The following is a 15,770-nucleotide window of genomic DNA, read 5'->3' on the forward strand; positions in this document are numbered from 1 at the left end:
TGGGCAACACGGCATGTCATCCTGAGGCCACGCTAGAGAGCCCCAATCTGCCTGATATTCACACATCAGCTCCAGCTTTCTCATGTCCATCAGTCTGTGCTGTCTCTGGGTTTAGTGACGTACAGTAAATGTGGTTAGCTCTCAAAAACTCTTCTTAGAGAAGAGCTCTATCTATACACCACTGGTTAAAAATGTGAAATTGCACCATTTTTCATCTTGCAAACAATACAATAGTTGATAAAAATTAAATAATGTATGTGTGCTACAGTAGTAAGACCATTCATGTTAGTCATTTAGAGAGTTTTAAAAAACATTTTTATTTTTAGCTATTACATGCTAATATTCGTATTATTATTAGCTTGTTTTTCTTTAACAATGATCATTACATCAAATGGTTTGATGTTCTTATGCAATAATGTTCATTCATTCCTTGAAGAGATTTATAATTATTATTAGCTTGGCTAATTTTAGGTAAGACTATTTGTAGTAATTATGATCATTTATATACACTACAGTTAAAAAGTTTGGGGTAATTGTTTTTTTTTTTTTTTTTTTTTTCAGCAAGGACATTAAATTGATCAAAAGTAACACTAATGGCATAAAAAATACAAAATACAAAAATACTATTTCAAATAAATGCTGAAAAAAATAAATAGAATAATATTAAAAAAAACGCTATCATGGATTCATAATTACAACACAAACATTTTTATCTGTGATAATAATAATAAATATTTTGGAGCAGCAAATCAGCATATTAGAATTATTTCTGAAAGATCATGTGACACTGAAGATTGGAGTAATGATGCTGAATTTTTTGCTTTAAATTTTTTAAATAAAACATTTTTAAAAGGTTTTGTTAATTAATGTCTTATATATTAAGGTTATGAAGCAGTCCATTGCCGGTTCCTTAAAGATGAAGCTTGACTAAATTAGTTAGTTGGGAAAGGATGTACATTTTATAGAGAACAAAGAGTATTTATTTATTGTCTCAGATGATAATATTGTGGACTATAAACACTATGCTGGTGAATTAAGTTTTTCTCTGTTTTTGAACTGTGATGTTCAATATTTGAATCGTGAACCCAAAATCATGAACTAAAACTAGAAGAATGAGTGGAGATTAAACAGAAAGCGTGAAGCAAATGCGCTGACAGATGGAAGTGAAAGATGAATTCAGATACCGGTGGTAAACAACCGGTAGTCATTTCTCTAACAAAAGGGTAATGTAGCCAAGGCAGAGAGCCAGAAAACAAGACTGCCACTGTGATCAATGCAGCACACTAACGGCAAGGGACAGTATTGATCTGATTAGAAACACACACCAGTACAACCTTATCAGACAACTAATGGACATGAGGCTGCACCATCACTATCATCAGAGTTAAATAAAAACTGCTCCAGAGCACACTAGTGTCAGAACTGCACTGCCAGATGGGAGACTAGTATACTAATGGAGTACTAACATGAACTCCGGGGAGTAGTTGGGGGTTCGGTGCCTTGCTCAACACTGTAAAAAAAATCTGTTAAATTTACGGTAAAGTACCGGCAGGTGTGGTTGCCAGAACTTTACCATGAAAAATACGGTAGCAACATTTTAGGATTTACAGAACTGTTTAAATTTACAGTGAAAAACCGTATTTCATTAACTGATACAATGTTAATTGTAACGCCATGCCAGCAGAGGGAGCCCTCGCCCAAGTACTGACTGGTACCACTCCCTCTGCTGCTTCTGTGATCACTTCCTGTCATTCAAGCAAGGTCAGGCCAAACAGACCTTGCGAAGTATTGCCAGTTTCACTGCCTTACCGAGCGTTTCCATTGTCTTATTTTGTTTGCTACGTGTATGATTTATCGCCTGTTTCTCTGGATTTTTGCCTTGTGGATTACCCTCTTGTTTGTTTGCCGATTGGACTGAATACTGTGATTTCGACTTCTTTTCCTGTGACCACGACTCTGATTTTTGCCTCACGATTTGGATTGTTGAATTGTTCCTCATTAAACTTCTGCAAATGGATTCTAACACAGCCTCAGCTTCACCCTCATTACAGAATACTTTGCCTTCTATGAATCCAGCGGAAGTTTCCCAGCTTCAAGCGGCTTTTGCTTATCAAAGTGAAGTGCTCAAGGGTTACCAAGAACAGCTCAACAAGCTTCAGTCTGCAAATTAGCATCTGACCCATTACATTCGATCGCTTCCTCCTCCCACACCACAGACGGTAAGACTGGCTATGCCAGAGAAATTTGATGGCTCAGCTGAGCAATGCCGGGGCTTTATTTGTCAAGTGGAGATTTTTTTTTGATAACCAGGAAGAAAAGTTTTACTCAGATGAAAAGAAATGCTTTCCTAATGTCACTGCTTTCTGGTAAAACGATCGATTGGGCTTCAGCGATCTGGGAGACAGATCGTTTGTTTCGTCCCTCTTATGAGTATTTTGTTGAACAGTTACATGATGTGTTTGAATATCCCGCTGGGGGCAAGGATATATCTACACAATTGCTTCATATGTCTCAAGGTAACCGCACCTCTGCAGATTACGCTATCGACTTTAGAACGCTCGCTGCTCAAAGTGGATGGAATGACATCTCGTTAAAGGCTGTATTTTGACAAAGTTTGAACCTCGACCTACAAACTGAACTGGCTTGCAAGGGTGAAAACTGTTCATTTACTGAATATATAACTCTTGCTATTAAGATCGATAACCTTATGAGGAATGCTCCCAAGAGAGAAATTGTCCAGCAATCACAGGTCAGCGCTCCAGTCACACACCAACTCTGCCATGTTCCTCAAATGCCTAGCCAGGAGCCCATGCAACTGGGGTTCTCGAGACTCACTGAAGAGGAGAGAACTCGATGATGCCAACTCAATCTGTGCTACTACTGTGGTGAAATAGGCCATCACAGCATAGCATGTCCACACAAAGCCCGGAGAAACACCAAGATTACTACCCGGGTGAGTGTTGAACAATTTTCTTTCCTCCCTACCAAATCATTGACTTTTCCTGTTCGGATATCTACTGAAAGTACTTTCATTGATTTAACAGCACTGATTTATTCTGGAGCTGCCCTGAACCTCAGCCACAAGGACATCGTTAGCAAATTCAACATTCCCACTCAACCCTGTGTTCCATCCATCAAGATCACTGCTGTTAACAACACCCTCATAAGAGATGGCATCAACCACCAAACCCAACCACTTCAACTATTTGTTGGACTATTCCATCAAGAGACCATCTCCTTCTACGTTATTGACTCCCCCAGACATGAAATTATCCTTGGCTACCCCTGGTTGTCTATTCATGACCCAGTTCTGTCCTGGCATCATAGTGAACTAACCCATTTATCAGAGGTGGAAAGTCCAGGGGCCAAAGAGTAAAATTCCTGTTGGTTAAAATGATGCCAACATCATGGAGATCAGTGTTAGCTTTAGTTGGGCTATTTACCCTTGACTTCCTATTTTAGAACTCTCTCTGTAGCATTGCATGTGGTGTTGTAAAGCAGAGAAGTCAGTGCTCTACAGTGATCAGGTAATCACCAGAAGCTGGTTTGATTTTTATCCAAAATAACATTCGTTTCTTAATTTTGTTTATATGTTTAGGTTTTGCATAATCAACCCTGTGGCACCACAGCATGCAAGCAAAGCGTTTCTCTAACAGTTATGGTGAATTCATTTTAAACCTATGTAACGCATATAAAAAAATTCCTAAACTTTACAGACACACACAGACATCAATAACCAGCATATGAATCTCAACAATGTGGCAATCAACAAAATGCTTTATGCAGCAATGCAGTATGATTAATTATTGTCACCACTGTTGAGGATCATATGATAAACGTTCGTCTAAATGCCTAATTCTAAACAGGATTTTTTTTCCTCAATATTGAAGCATTGTGGCATTTGCTTAACAGTTTTTTTCTTTCTTCAACAAGCAGATGTATTTACTAAACCAAAGAAATAAAACCTAAAACCAGAGAGAATGTTCATTCATCAACAGCATAGAATAATCTGCTGCTTCAAGGTTTAATATAGCATTGCACAAATGTTCGCTGTGAAAAAAACATTGCAACTGCTTAGAAGTAATTTTTTTAAATTGCTAAAGGCTCAAGAGCCCAACTAAAGTAAACACTGACCACAATTATGGTGGCAATGTTTTGTTTTGTGTTGTTTTTTTTTTTTTGCTTTTTTCTTCCAGTTGATTTCATCCAAGGCTGTGGCTGAAGTCAGTTGTAGTTCTTGTGTTTCTCTTTTCTTCAGTGATGTTGATTGTTAACATCAGGTGTTCATTACTAATGCTCAATCATCATTTAATTAGTCACTTAATTATATCATTAACTTTAACTCTTTGAGGACTTGGGATTTGACGAGACTTGCTTGTGACTTGAAATGAATGACTTGGTTCCTCCTCTGGTGAAATCAGCTGCTCATGGGTGGAACAAAAATATGGCAGGACTTTTACTCTTTGGCTCCTGGACTTTCCACCTCTGCCATTGATCTAGATTCTGCCAAACCCATTGCATGCAAACAGCCATCATCAACCCCTGTTTGATGACAAGCATCGAAAGCCCTAACACTACTCAAACCACTAAGATACCTTCCTGCTATGATGAATTTAGTGAAGTTTTTAGTAAAACCAAGGCCACACAGTTACCACCTCATCGACCATGGGACTGCGCTATTGACTTGTTACCCAATGCCATGCCTCCTAAAAGCAAAGTCTACCCTCTGTCACGCAACGAGACCCAAGCCATGGAAGACTACATAGAAGAAGCCATGAACTCTGGATTTATCCGTTCCTCCACTTCACCAGCTGCCGCAGGATTTTTCTTTGTGGAAAAGAAAGATGGAGGTTTACGGCCGTGCATAGATTACAGAGGTTTAAATAACGTGACTGTCAAGTTCCGCTACCCCCTTCCATTGGTTCCTTCAGCACTGGAACAACTACGTGAGGCCAGGATCTATACTAAGCTTGACCTCAGAAGTGCATACAACCTGATCAGAATTCGTGAGGGTGATGAATGGAAGACTGCCTTTCTCACCACTAGGGGGCACTATGAGTACCTGGTCATGCCGTATGGACTTGCTAACGCCCCAGCCGTCTTCCAGTCTTTCATCAATGAAATCTTCCGAGATCTACTGAACCAGTGTGTTGTGGCGTACATTGACGACATCTTAATTTACTCCAAGTCTGAACCTGAACATATCCAACATGTCAAGACAGTACTTTCCTGCCTGCTGAATAACCAGCTATATATCAAGGCTGAGAAATGCGAGTTTCATGTCAAGCAAACATCCTTCCTTGGGTACAACATCAGTCATCAAGGTGTCGAAATGGATGACTCTAAGGTCAAAGCAGTCACAGACTGGCCTCAACCCACTACAGTAAAAGAACTTCAGAGATTTCTCAGCTTTGCAAACTTCTACAGACGCTTCATTCGTAACTACAGTCTGATAGCAATCCCCCTAACATCACTGTTAAAAGGCAAACCATCAAAACTCAGATGGACTGAATAAGCTACCCAAGCCTTCACAAAACTCAAGAACAGTTTTACCACAGCCCCAATTCTCAAGCATCCTGATCCCAACCTTCCCTTCGTCTTAGAAGTAGATGCGTCTGATTGCGGGATTGGAGCCGTTCTTTCACAGTGTCATGGTCAACCAGGTAAACTCTACCCTTGCGCATTCTTCTCCAGAAAATTGACTTCTGCTGAGCGCAACTATGATGTAGGCAATAAAGAACTTTTATCTATGAAGGCAGCGATAGAAGAATGGAGGCATTGGCTTGAGGGAGCAGTCCATCCGTTCCAAGTTATCACCGGCCATAAAAATCTAGAATACATCAAGAGTGCCAAACGCTTGAATCCACGTCAAGCCCGTTGGTCGTTATTCTTCACCTGTTTCCAGTTTACCGTCACCTACAGACCTGGCAGCAAGAACAGTAAGGCTGATGATCTGTCCAGATGTCACGATCGCACAACAGACAATGTCCCACCTGAATCTATTCTTCAACCATCTGTTATCATTGCTCCAGTAACCTGGGACATTATGGAAGAGATCCAACGAGCCCATCAGCAAGAACCACCACCAGACAACTGTCCCCCAAATAAACACTTTGTGCCTCAAGGCTTACATCTCCAAGTCATGCAATGGGTTCACACATCTCTGAGCTCAGGACATCCTAGAATTTCACGCACTCTCCGTCTATTACAGAACTCCTTCTGGTGGCCATCGATGACCAAGGACGTGGTAACCTATGTCAAGTCCTGCCAAACTTGCGCTCAATCCAATACCCCCAAGGAACTACCTTCTGGTCTCCTCCAACCGTTACCAATTCCTCAACATCCTTGGTCTCACTTGTCCATAGACTTTGTCACAGACCTGCCACTCTCCAATGGTTTCACCAGCATACTAGTAATTATTGATCGCTTCTCTAAAGCCTGTCGCTTGATCCCTCTCAAAAGTCTCCCCACAGCCATGGAAACGGCTCAAGCCCTATTCCACCATGTTTTCAGAGTCTATGGTTTACCTGAGGATATTGTGTCTGACAGAGGAACCCAATTTACCTCTCAGGTTTGGAGAGCCTTCTGCAAGCAATTAGACATCAATGTACGCCTCACATCAGGATACCATCCACAGTCAAATGGCCAAGTGGAAAGGTTGAACCAGGAGATCGGCAGGTATCTCAGAACTTATTGCAGTTGTGAACGGAACCGGTGGGCCGAATTCCTTCCATGGACTGAGTATGCCCAAAATTCCCTAACTCATTCCTCCACTGGCATGACCTCTTTCCAGTGCATCTTGGGTTATCAACCCCACTTGTTCCCGTGGTCAGGTGAACCCTCAAAAGTTCCCACAGTCAATGACTGGATCAGGCGCAGTGAGAGGGTGTGGGACAGTGCCCATGTCCGTCTACAGAGAGCCGTCAGAACACAAGAGTTCCAGGCCAACAGACGTCGTCGCCCACACCCTCCCTACCAACCAGAACAAAGGGTCTGGCTTTCTACGAGGGACCTCAAACTGCGGTTACCGAGCAGGAAGCTCAGCCCCAGGTATGTTGGCCCATTTAAAATAATTAAACAAATTAATGAGGTTACGTACTAGCTTGAGCTTCCTACTAAGTATCGGGTCGCTCCCTCCTTTCACGTCTCACTCCTCAAACCGGTCCACCCGAATGCTGACCCTAATGCTGAGAACCAAGAACCACATATAGACGGATCATCAGCATACAAGGTGAATGAGTTGCTGGACTCAAGACGTCGAGGGGGTCAGCTCCAATATCTGGTGGACTGGGAGGGCTATGGATCTGAGGAGAGATCATAGGTAGCTGCCCACAACATCCTGGATCCTTCACTCATCAAAGACTTTCATTGAGCCAGACCCGATCGTCCAGCACCACGACCACGGGGACGCCTTCGTCGAGCGCCAGGTGGCACTCTTAGGGGGGGGGGATTCTGTAACGCCACGCCAGCAGAGGGAGCCCTTGCCCGAATACGCCTGGATTTTTGCCTTGTGGATTACCCTCTTGTTTGTTTGCTGATTGGACTGAATACTGTGATTTCGACTTCTTTGCCTGTGACCACGACTCTGATTTTTGCCTCACGATTTGGATTGTTGAATTGTTGCTCATTTGGGAAGTCGTGACCTAATGGTTAGAGAGTCGGACTCGTAATCCAAAGGTTGCGGGTTCGAGTCTCGGGCCGGCAGGGATTGTAGGTGGGGGGAGTGAATGTCCAGCGCTCTCTCCACCCTCAATACCACGACTGAGGTGCCCTTGAGCAAGGCACCGAACCCCCAACTGCTTCCCGGGCGCCGCAGCATAAATGGCTGCCCACTGCTCCGGGTGTGTGTGTTCACAGTGTGTGTGTTCACTGCTGTGTATGTGCACGATGGATGGGTTAAATGCAGAGCACAAATTCCGAGTATGGGTCACCATACTTGGCAGTATGTCACTTCACTTCACTTAAACTTCTGCAAATGGATTCTTACACAGCCTCAGCTTCACCCTCATTACATTAATATACACACTTTTCAGTTAACTCATTTTACTTGCAGAAACCGACTGCACTTAAATTGTCCAACTGCCATTTGCTCATAAACTAATATTTATAATGTTCAAGTAAAGTGAGCAAAAGAATATTGAGAACTGTTTTGTTTAAGTACATGAAGAAAAACCTACTGATTTACGCAAAATCATTAAAACATAAATTCAACTCAAACTCCTTGCAGATAACAACAACACACATACACGTATGATTGAAATTAAGGATGAGATCCTCAATGTAACAGTAACTACACAGTTACTGCCTTTAAATAAAGCAACATGCATCATAACATCAACGTTTCTCTGTCCGTCATTGACTTAAACACAGGCTCTACTCTCCATCACAATGGTAACCCACATTGTGACCCACAATGTATTTTGCTGGGGGTTTTTTCTTGATTTTACGGTGAAATACCAGCAGCTGTGGTTACCAGTAATCTACTGTTTTTTTAATTTACGGTGTATTTCTGTTAAAATTACGTTTGTGTATATTTTTTTTCCATCTCACACATTTAACCCCTTTAATCCCACAGCAAAATCCTCGGTTTTAAAGAGCACTTATATGTCCACACTACAGAGTGCTGAAGTAACACTGAAGTTAACGAGAGAATGAAGTGACTAATTAAATGAGGATTGAGCTTTAGTGATGAACACCTGGGGGCTGTTCCATAAAAGACGCTAAGAAAAGCGGGGATTAAAGTCCAAAACCTGACTTGAAATAACCTAACAAATCAATCGGGACTAAAGCGGTTCCATAAACGACAATTCAAGTTCACGCAATCTGACTAATGCTATCCAGGGGGCTGTTCCATAAACCAAGATTAGAGTATAAGCCAGGCTTATTTCGGTTAGTCAGGCTTATTTTTGGTAGATTCGGTTTCATAAATCAAACTTAAAAAAGTTCAAACTCAGTTACCCCGGCAACTTATGCTGGAAAACTAACCTGGTCCGGAGCAGGCTAACTGTCAGGCTAAGCTGAGCTCCTCTAACACTGACCAATAGGAACGCATCCATATTACCACTGACTCTCTCACATACAGTCAGTTTAATTTATTATCGGTCCAAAAATAAAAGTATACAGAAAATACACCTTAAATAATCAAATAAATAAAAAATAGGCTACAACCAACTGTATTTAATGTATTGTGCCTAAAATGTAGGCGAATGACATTTTAACATAGTTAAATCAGAAGTTGATCAGAAGTTTCTAGCCATGCAGCCTTTCTCTCTGAATTTATGACAGCTGTACCTTTTATGGTTATTAGAACATTAAAACATTACAATCTAAAATGTCTCTTTAAAGCATTAAAGCATAAAAACACAATCAAAAGTTAAAATTACTGAATTAAAAAATTAAATTTATAATAGAAATCAGAGTACATTTTAACTGATAAGAGGAACACACATTTAACTCATTTGAGCTAGTGATTAACAGTTGCTGCTATCATAAAAATACACTTATATGTAGTAAAATTCTATGTGTCACATTTAATGTCCAACAACAAATATTTTAGCAGAATGTATATTTTATTCAGAATCCTTGCGCTAGTATTCTATTCTGCTCCGTCTGTGTAGCGCGCATGTGCGCCGCAGCGCTCGTTCTCTCGCATAAGCCTCGCCCACTCCTGACAGCTAAATGGATATATTTGCATGGCTTTCTGACATTTACAGATGTAAAAAATATACCTGTGACGTATCAGTTATGCACTGAGGAAAACACAATGCGTTAAACAGCACAAATATTCGCTGTTTGTTATGGTGGATCGATTTGATCCATGATCGACATTAAGGGCTGCTTCAGAATAAGCGTGTACGTCACATTATCCTGACTCACTGAACCTGGATAGCATTAGTCAGATTGCGTGACCTTGAATTGTCGTTTATGGAACCGCTTTAGTCCCGATTGATTTGTTAGGTTATTTCAAGTCAGGTTTTGGACTTTAATCCCCGCTTTTCTTAGCGTCTTTTATGGAACAGCCCCCAGGTTAGTTTGCCAGCATAAGTTGCCGGGGTAACTGAGTTTGAACTTTTTTAAGTTTGATTTATGAAACCGAATCTACCAAAAATAAGCCTGACTAACCGAAATAAACCTGGCTTATACTCTAATCTTGGTTTATGGAACAGCCCCCTGCTGTTAACAAGTAGAATCACAGAAGGAAAGAGAAACAAGAGCAGAGAAACAAAACTTACTGGAAGTTTGGCCAAAGCCAAAGATTAAATCAACTGAAATAAAACACATTAAATCTCTCAAGATCTCAGAAGAGAGTTATTAAACAACTCCACAAACAGCATCACCAGCTTCTTATTACAAATTCCTTTGACTTTATTTCTGTCATATGTGTACAAAAGCTCTTTTAGGTGTTATGAAGTCACCATATTGGCGATCAGTGGTAGCTTTAGTTGGGCTCTTGAACCTTGACTTGCTAACATTTTATTTGGCAGTTTTAAGTTACTGTGTTTATTAAGTACAGTTTTTAAAACCAAAAATAATCTATGATCAGATGAGACTGATATATGTGATGTCCAAACCATCATGATTGAAACCATCTGGGGGCTGTTCCATAAAAGACGCTAAGAAAAGCGGGGATTAAAGTCCAAAACCTGACTTGAAATAACCTAACAAATCAATCGGGACTAAAGCGGTTCCATAAACGGCAATTCAAGTTCACGCAATCTGACTAATGCTATCCAGGTTCAGTGAGTCAGGATAATGTGACGTACACGCTTATTCTGAAGCAGCCCTTAATGTCGATCATGGATCAAATCGATCCACCATAGCAAACAGCGAATATTTGTGCTGTTTGTGTTTTCCTCAGTGCATAACTGATACGTCACAGGTATATTTTTTACATCTGTAAATGTCAGAAAGCCATGCAAATATATCCATTTAGCTGTCAGGAGAGAGCGAGGCTTATGCGAGAGAACGAGCGCTGCGGCGCACATGCGCGCTACACAGACAGAGCAGAATAGAATTCTAGCGCAAGGATTCTGAATAAAATATACATTCTGCTAAAATATTTGTTGTTGGACATTAAATGTGACACATAGAATTTTACTACATATAAGTGTATTTTATGATAGCAGCAACTGTTAATCACTAGCTCAAATGAGTTAAATGTGTGTTCCTCTTATCAGTTAAAATGTACTCTGATTTCTATTATAAATTTACATTTTTAATTCAGTGATTTTAACTTTTGATTGTGTTTTTATGCTTTAATGCTTTAAAGAGACATTTTAGATTGTAATGTTTTAATGTTCTAATAACCATAAAAGGTACAGCTGTCATAAATTCAGAGAGAAAGGCTGCATGGCTAGAAACTTCTGATCAACTTCTGATTTAACTATGTTAAAATGTCATTCGCCTACATTTTGGGCACAATACATTAAATACAGTTGGTTGTAGCCTATTTTTTATTTATTTGATTATTTAAGGTGTATTTTCTGTATACTTTTATTTTTGGACCGATAATAAATTAAACTGACTGTATGTGAGAGAGTCAGTGGTAATATGGATGCGTTCCTATTGGTCAGAGTTAGAGGAGCTCAGCTTAGCCTGACAGTTAGCCTGCTCCGGACCAGGTTAGTTTGCCAGCATAAGTTGCCGGGGTAACTGAGTTTGAACTTTTTTAAGTTTGATTTATGAAACCGAATCTACCAAAAATAAGCCTGACTAACCGAAATAAGCCTGGCTTATACTCTAATCTTGGTTTATGGAACAGCCCCCAGGTCTAATTCGCTGATCTTACCCATGTTTAATCTGTTATTAAACATGTGATTATTTTAATGCACTTAAATTGCACCACTGATATTACAGCAATCAAATGTAATGAAATGGTTTTAAGAACAATATGCACAAATAAGTGTAAAAAGCTATGGCAGATAGTGATGGGTCGTTCTTGAACGATTCGTTCATTTTGAACGAATCTTTAATGTGACTCGAGAAGAACGAGTCGTCTCCGGGAGTGATTCGTTCAGTCGCGCATGCGCATTGCACAGCATTCTCGGGTTTGAGTCGTTCGTTCATCACGTGACAGCCCCATACGCTTAACCAATGCAGCCTGAGCCGGAAAGATAATTGATTAGTTCTTCTATCGAGTCTCAGGTTTGAGTCGTTCGTTCATCACGTGACAGCCCCATACGCTTAACCAATGCAGCCTGAGCCGGAAAGAGAATTGATTAGGTCTTCTATATCGAGTCTCAGGTTTGAGTCGTTCGTTCATCACGTGACAGCCCCATACGCTTAACCAATGCAGCCTGAGCCGGAAAGAGAATTGATTAGTTCTTCTATATCGAGTCTCAGGTTTGAGTCGTTCGTTCATCACGTGACAGCCCCATACGCTTAACCAATGCAGCCTGAGCCGGAAAGAGAATTGATTAGTTCTTCTATATCGAGTCTCGGGTTTGAGTCGTTCGTTCATCACGTGACAGCCCCATACGCTTAACCAATGCAGCCTGAGCCGGAAAGAGAATTGATTAGGTCTTCTATATCGAGTCTCGGGTTTGAGTCGTTCGTTCATCACGTGACAGCCCCATACGCTTAACCAATGCAGCCTGAGCCGGAAAGAGAATTGATTAGGTCTTCTATATCGAGTCTCGGGTTTGAGTCGTTCGTTCTTTTGTCACGTGACGTGACAGTTTTGGACAGAGAAATTAGTTAATTTACAACCTTCCTTACAAACGGGTGCATAGTCATTATTATTATTATTAGAATTATTAGTATTATTATTTACTCTTACAGTTATGTGATGCTTTTCTGGTCTCAAATTATTGCTTTTAATTTCTGTCACATGGTTCTTTTCCATAACACCATGTGGTAAAAAAAGATAATAACGAGTTGGTTAACCTCTTCTTGCACTACACATATATCTGCACAGTTTTGTTTTATTTAACTGGTTTGCACTCTATCTATTCTGCCATGTGCCTTATGCCACTTTATCTCTTTTTTTATTTTTCTACAAACGTCCTCATTTGTATATCTGTATAGTTGTATGTACATATGTTTAAACTGTATTTATCTGTATTTGAACGTCTACTGTCAGTGTCTTAAATGTTAACTGTATGCACCAAGGGTCTGAGAGTAACACAATTTCAGTTCTCTGTATGTATGTACTGTACATGTGGAAGAATTGACAATAAAGCTGACTTGATTTGTTATGCTTTGTTTTTATTTTTATTTTTTTAGTCTAATCTTCATAAAATACAATACCTTGTTGTATTTATGTCTTTTGAGTTAACCCTTTAGATTGGACTATAGTGTTACTTACTATACTTTTGTAACATATGACACTTTAGACATTAACACTCTGTACACACTCCTGAATTGTTTTTTATTGTTTATTTTTGTGCCAGAAAAAGCTATAGCAAAGAAGATAACTATTCCAAAATGAATTTAAACTATTTAAATAAAAAATACAAGAAAATTAAAATATACTAAAGCCACAGAGCCTTAAAAAACTCAAACAAAATACTGCACAACAAGCTAGGCTTTTTTTTAATAATAAATAAAATAAATAAACTTTAAAATAAATAACACTTTTGTGCCAAAAAAAGCTTTCTAGCTAAGAGAATAACTAATCCCAAATGAATTTAAACAATGAAAAAAAAAAGGAAAAAAAAAAAGATTTATATATATATATATATATATATATTAGCACAACAAGCTATGCCTTTTTTAAATAAATAAAAAATAAATAAGCTTTAAAATAACACTGTGGCTATATTTTAGAACATGCTTTAAGGCATGTTTGCATTCCAAAAAATTAACAGACCATTTTTATTTCTAGGAAAATGCTTATTACACATATTTTGATAATTTTATGATAATTCTTAAATATGATCCAACATACAAAAAATACAGTTTTACTTTATGGTAGCCTATTTGATATGTACTGATCCGGCAAGTGGTCACGTGACAAAAGAACGAACGACTCAAACCCGAGACTCGACCAAGACCTAATCAATTCTCTTTCCGGCTCAGGCTGCATTGGTTAAGCGTATGGGGCTGTCACGTGATGAACGAACGACTCAAACCCGAGACTCGATATAGAAGAACTAATCAATTCTCTTTCCGGCTCAGGCTGCATTGGTTAAGCGTATGGGGCTGTCACGTGATGAACGAACGACTCAAACCCGAGACTCGATATAGAAGAACTAATCAATTCTCTTTCCGGCTCAGGCTGCATTGGTTAAGCGTATGGGGCTGTCACGTGATGAACGAACGACTCAAACCCGAGACTCGATATAGAAGACCTAATCAATTCTCTTTCCGGCTCACGCTGCATTGGTTAAGCGTATGGGGCTGTCACGTGATGAACGAACGACTCAAACCCGAACACTTGTCAGATAAGAGGTGGTGCACTAATCATAGACTAAAGACCCAGGTAAACAATTAAGTAATATTTTCTGTTTCTTATAGCATAGTTTTGTATTGCTTGTAGTGTGATAAACGTTTGCATAAGTAGCAGATGTGTTTGGATAGTAACAGCTATCATTTGAATTATATTTAAATAAAATGAACGAAACAACTCGAAAAAAGAGTCATTCATTTAGCTGAACAAGACTCAAAGGTCCAAGTCGGTAAAATGATCCAAACTTCCCATCACTAATGGCAGACCTGAAACACACACAGACATCAACAATCAGCGTATGAATCTCCAAACTGGTGACAATCAAAAATGTATAACAAATAAAAAAATCAGTTCACCTCTGAACATCACAAAACAGTCTAGTGAAAAGTCACAACCAAAACAACACCAAAATAAAAGCAAATAAAGAAAATAGTAAGAACTTTCAGCTGTATAATTTATTCATGCCGCAATGCATGCTGGGCGTTTTGTACTGGCACCCAGCATGCTTTGCGGCATGAATAGTTTTTTTATTATTATTAATAGTCACCATTGTTGAGGTTCATGTGCTGATTCTAGATGTCTGTGTTTGTCTAATGCTTTAAGCACAACATGTTTTAAATTCTTTCATAATAGTTAGACATCGTTTTGTAGGGTAATTTTACTTCCATAAATATGAAATCAATTATAAACCACCGTGTTGGTTGACACTAGCTGAGATCAGAGAATCAGGTTATTAATTGATGATGACCAGCGGTTACTCAAAACTGCTTAATAATTTCTCTTGGCTGTTCTTGTCTAACAAACATGCTTCACAAACACAGTTATAACAGCTGGTGATGCTATTTGTGGAGTTGTTGTCTGCTGTTTTATTTCAGTTGATTTCATTTAAGGCTGTGGCTGTATTTCAGTTGTAGTCTTGTTTCTGGTTCTTTCCTTCAGTGATTGTGAACTAATGTATATATAGTTAACTATATCGTGAACTAATGTAGGAACTAGTGAATGAGGGTGTAGGGTGTGGTTTCAGACACAGTCTATGAGTGTCAATTCTAAGGCTACTTTCTCAAAAACAAAGGTTAGATCTATTACAGTTATTCAACTTACTGTTAATCATTTAACAGGTTTTTTACAGTCCTTTACCGTTAAAATCACAATAATTTTTTACAGTGAAGGGTCTCACCTCAGTTGTGGTATTGAGGGTGGAACAGAGCACTGCTTATTCACTCCCTCCACGACAATTCCTGCTGGACCTGAGACTCGAACCCTCAACCTTCAGGGTACAAGTCCTCTCTAACCATTAGGCCATGACTGCCCCTAGTTGTCAGTCCTATCCAGTGGACCCTGGATGAAAGGGTCATCACTGAGCCAGCTCTGCCGGATTGCC

The 15,770-nt window shown here is 39.5% G+C and overlaps 1 protein-coding gene across 1 annotated transcript in view; it reads right to left on the minus strand.

The window, feature by feature from the left end:
* Positions 1-15,770, minus strand: part of insc (INSC spindle orientation adaptor protein) — a 118,829-nt gene that overhangs the window by 42,626 nt on the left and 60,433 nt on the right. The gene's annotated exons all lie outside the window — the stretch shown is intronic.

This window comes from Barbus barbus, assembly GCF_936440315.1.
Source record: "Barbus barbus genome assembly, chromosome: 50".
Classification (NCBI taxonomy): Eukaryota; Metazoa; Chordata; class Actinopteri; order Cypriniformes; family Cyprinidae; genus Barbus; species Barbus barbus.